At 43.1% G+C, this 5,000-nt stretch overlaps 1 protein-coding gene across 1 annotated transcript in view; it reads right to left on the reverse strand.

Moving 5' to 3' along the window:
- The window catches only part of kst (spectrin beta chain, non-erythrocytic 5 kst), a 286,833-nt gene extending 283,881 nt beyond the window's left edge, over positions 1-2,952 (reverse strand). The window contains exon 1 of the mRNA XM_086540544.1: positions 2,724-2,952. The gene's annotated coding sequence lies outside the window, so the exon portion shown is untranslated. The remainder of the gene's footprint in view (positions 1-2,723) is intronic.
- Positions 2,953-5,000: the final 2,048 nt, after the last annotated feature.

Raw genomic sequence — 5,000 nt, forward strand, 5'->3', positions numbered from 1 at the left:
CCTCTCATTTTCTATCCCACTTTTCATCCCATCCTTCCCTTCTTTTACTTCCTATCTCCGCCTTTTCTTCCTCTTCCACTTCTTCCCTCTTTCCCTTTCTCCGATTACTCCCCCCTCTCTTCCTTCCCCCTTTTCCTCTTCTCTTTCCTTCCTTCCCTTTTACTCCCCATCCCTCTCTACTCTACATACCACCGCCTCTCCCTTCTCCTCCCTTTCCCCTCAATCTCTTCTCAATCTCCTTCTCCCTTCCCTTCCTTCCTCCCTTTCCCCTCAATCTCCTTCTCCCCTTCCTTCCTTCCTTCCTCCCTTTTCCTCCCTCCCCCCCCTCCTACCCAGACACTGTTGCAAGGGCTGGTTGTTGCAGCTCAGGTGCGCTTTGCAATTCCAGCAGTGAGTCTAATGGGATCAGGTCCCCTTTGTCGTCAATGCTGTCTTCATAAATCCGGAGTGGTCACGCCTCTGTCTTATGGGTTTCTGTTTCGTTAGTCTGTTCTTTCTCTCTCTTCCTCTCTTTCTTTCCTTCTGTTTTTTATCTCCGGACCTTTCTTTCTGTATTTTTTTATTTTCATTTTTTTACTTACTTTTTCTTGGTACGTGTTTTTCTTTTTTTAAGCTCTATATTTTCTTTTGTTCGTTTAGGTTTCTTTCTTCCCTCCCTCTTTTCCCCTTTCTTTCACACCTCCCTCTATTCCTCTGCTTTCCTCTCTCTGTCTCATTTGCTATTCATCGCATGCCTTCTATCTCCCTGCCTCTCTCCCTTCTCCTAGTCCTCTTCCTTCCTTCTCCTTTTCCCATCTCCTTGTCCTCCTCCCCCCTCTCCTTCCCGTCCCCTCCTTCCTCTTCCCCTCCTCCCTTTATCACCATAATAGCCTTAATAATAACAAAATAACCACAGCAACAATGGGCCACATTCTTCCTCGACCAAACAACAAAACTCAAGATCACTCAGCTTGACAGGCCACGCCCCCTTCCTCTCTCTCTCTCTCTCTCTCTCTCTCTCTCTCTCTCTCTCTCTCTCTCTCTCTCTCTCTCTCTCTCTCTCTCTCTCTCTCTCTCTCTCTCTCTCTCTCTCTCTCTCTCTCTCTCTCTCCCTCTCTCTCTTCCTCGGTTTTATCCCTCCTCCTAATTTCATCTGTTTGCTTTTTTTTAGTGATATGTTTTAATCAGTAATTATAATTATCACTGTTATAATCATTACCACTATCATATCATATTCCTCGATTTTCTTTCTTATTGTTCCTCCTCCTCTCCCCTTTTCTTCGTCTCATCCTACATCCCTCCCCCCTCCCCTTCCTGCATTTCTTATGCCTCCACTCCCCCTCTCCTTATTCCTATATCCCCTCGTCTTCAATTCGTAACAGAAAAACATAGAAAATACCAAAAAGGAGGAAGATTAACGTGAGTTTAAAAAAAAAATGAGTAAATGAACAGAGAATGAAATACGAGAAACAATGAGGACAAGTTATGCAAGAAATGGGAGGTTTATTAGGTCGTTATTTAGTTCTAATGACTGCTAACAACACCCTAAACAGCCCAACGTACTGTTCTTGTCACAATAATACTCTTCAAAAGGAAAACGAACAGAAACCAGCTGTTTGTAGTTGTGCATTCATTTCCTGCGATGCATGGTGTCTGTTGTGGCATTTCCTTATAAACACTAACGAATAATCACGAATTTGCAATATATAAGTGAATAATCATGAATTAGCAATAGTGAATAATCATGAATTTGCAATAGTGAATAATCATGAATTTGCAAGAGTGAATAATCATGAATTTGGAATAGTGAATAATCATGAATTTGCAAGAGTGAATAATCATGAATTTGCAATAGTGAATAATCATTAATATTGCTGTCAGAGCATCTAACACTAAAATACATAAGCCTACCCATGTTAATACTAACAGCTTACGTATAATTATCCCTCTAGCTGTCCGATTATGCTAACCGAACCTTAAACGGACTTTCTCACCCTAGCTTAAATAATCATTATAAACACATAACCTTACCACTTAGCTGACCACTACTTAAGATTCCATTTATTAGCATCATCACGTAAGTGTCTCCACCCCCATTCCCCTCCCCCCTCCCCTCCACCCCCATACCACAACCCACCTACCTTTCTCTCTACCTACCTACCCCCCTCCCTCCCTCCCCACCCACCCCACCCACCCCCTCACACACCTGTGGCCCGACGATGATTATCCTTTAATTAAAAATCTCAGCTGGACATAACAGCTATTTGTGCTTGGGATCATGCAATTGTGCATTCTTAAAGTGGCTTGTCGATAATTTTAATTTGTTTAAGATAGTCGGCTTTTTCTATCAAGGTGGGGAAGAGAGTGGGGGGGGAGGAGGGGGGGTTAACCTAACTATTTTTTCTATAATTATGGGTTGTTTTAAGTGATATTCCGATGTGGAATTGCAGATTTATTGGGATTTCGAGTGCGGTTATCTTGACAGCCTAAGAAAATATTCCCTCTTGAACCACCGAGCGATAAGAAAAGGTTCCTGTAGGTAGGCCTATCCCGTCAACTTCCAGAATCCTACCAGCTTGCTCTTGACTCTGCAATCCCCGAGACGCAGGATAACACGCACATCCGTTTCCCATTGCAATGCAACATGACAAACGCAATAACCACCCAGAGCGCAACTCCGCCTGGAAGTTTGAGCATGTGAGAAAGATCTGGAAGTTATGAGCAAAGCGTGAAGTGTGACTCACCTTTCCAGCTCGAAGAAGTGTGTTCTCCTGGTCACCCTGGTACCTTCTTCCCTTCACTCCTGTTGATATTCCACGGGATTTTCCCCTCCGAGGGATTCTTATATTTCTCTCTCTCTCTCTCTCTCACTACAACAAAACACTTCGATTTGGATAAGAATTGTGATCGCGATTCTTCTCAAATCCACACTATTTTTTCTTCCTTTTTTTTCCAGTATAACACTTCCGCGATCTGGAAGGGGGTGGGGGGTGGGGGGGAGGGGAGAGGTTTAGAGAAAAAGATGAAAAAAAAAAATAATAATGATGCACTCCCCCTCAAAAAAAAAAAGATACTATAACAAAAACATCCAATTATCAACAAGGGTGTTTTCCTTGGTCATCACCACCTTTTTATCTCTTTCTATTTTATTTCTTCTTCCTTCGACAACGAAAAGGAGAATGGTTCCTACAACTACAAGAGCAGCGTGGCACAGTCTTGTCCCTCAACTGTGCCTCAACTGAAGTCAACCACGCAGAACCGGCAGCGCTCACCTTCCCCGACTGTGCGTGTGTAAGTGTGTGTGCGTAAGTAACTGTGCGTGAGGCCAGCTAGTCATTTTAGCCTTTAACGTCAATAATATCGGGCTTTTGGGTGGCGTCTTGGTTTTTTTCCGTTCGTGAGTGAGGTGTTTCGGTTTTGGTTTTATCATAAGGATGAGGTTGAGAGAGGGAGAGAGATAGAGAAGTTTGTATAGACGTGTATTCGTGTGTGTGGTATTTCGCGTTGGGTTGGGGCGGTGCATGTGAGGCCAGTTAGGGACTTTTTCGTGTTGCTTTCAATAAGGTCGCTTTGTTGGTCACTCCTCCTCTTATTTTTCCCCATTTGAAAGGTCTCAGGTAGTGGTTTGATTTATTATGTGATGAGAGGGAGACTTTTTTCTGATAGGTATTTAGTCCGTGTGTTATTTAGCGTTGGTTGGAAGTTTTTCATTCAAAATTGCGCGACCGGCGAGGCAACATCGGCCGGAAAAAATGTCGTACTGCGGGTGGTTTACGCTTCACAATTATTCAAATTCAAAGAGAAGGGAGATAAATGTCTACGATCTTTACGAATCAACATTTCTTCGTGATTATTTTCAATCGCAACGAATAAATCACAACAAGAAAACACACTCGTTGAATAAAACGACCGACACACATTACATCCAATGAGAGCTCTCAATGTTGCCTTCCGCAGGTCAATATTACCGGCTTGCAACACTGAGCGCAGCAGTAGAGTAACAGACGTAAGTACACGACGCAAAAAGGGAATAGAAAAGATGACAAATTTAAACTCAAACCTCAAAACCCGTGCCATGCTTTCGTCGTGCAAGTTGCAAAATATGGAGAGCAAAAATCAATGTGGTGTCAGCCGGCCTCTCATCTTCAAGGCCACTCGAGATCAAATCTTTCATGGTTTATGAATGACAGTGCCACCCATGTTGGTTATAACACACTCGGATTAAGAGTGAATATTGCACTGCCAGAAGGGATTAGGTTAATATGAGCGAATTCAAAGTTATTGGCGAATTCAAGTCTTGTATATAATATGTAATGGTCACAATCAACGAGAGAAGCTTAGTGTTTTTGGATGGTGCTAGCTATATCTAATGGATTTTATTGCAAATCTCTCTGTCTCTGTTTTTGTCTCTTTCTCTCTCTCTCTCTCTCTCTCTCTCTCTCTCTCTCTCTCTCTCTCTCTCTCTCTCTCTCTCTTTTCTCCTCCCCTCATACTCTCTCTCTCTCTCTCTCTCTCTCTCTCTCTCTCTCTCTCTCTCTCTCTCTCTCTCTCTCTCTCTCTCTCTCTCTCTCTCTCTCTCTCTCTCTCTCTCTCTCTACTAATCAGGTTTCTCTCTCTCTCTCTCTTCTTTCCCTCTTTGCTAATCAGGTTTCTCTCTCTCTCTCTCGCGACCTACTTCAGGCACAGCACATTTTCCTCTCTATATTTGCGGAATTGATAACAGGAAAGAACACCAATGCATAATTGAAAACTCCCCTTTTATGGGATCGAGCTGAATGTGTGCGAAGAGACACGAGATGCGCAATGCCGTGACGCCCCACGCCCAATGTTATTATCGACTTGCACTACTGAATACAGCTACGACTATACAGAAGGAGAAGAAGAAAGTACAGTCTAGGTTCGCTTTAAATTAACCAAGTTATCCCTAAAATCCAGCGCTATCTATGCCTTCGCGGGTTGTAAAATATCGGAAAGTATTGCAATCAATATTGTACCGTATGGATCCGTCGGTTACTCGCCAA

This window comes from Penaeus japonicus, unplaced genomic scaffold (genome assembly GCF_977035675.1).
Source record: "Penaeus japonicus unplaced genomic scaffold, GWHDUDI00000001_assembly GWHDUDI00000010, whole genome shotgun sequence".
In the NCBI taxonomy this organism is placed as follows: Eukaryota; Metazoa; Arthropoda; class Malacostraca; order Decapoda; family Penaeidae; genus Penaeus; species Penaeus japonicus.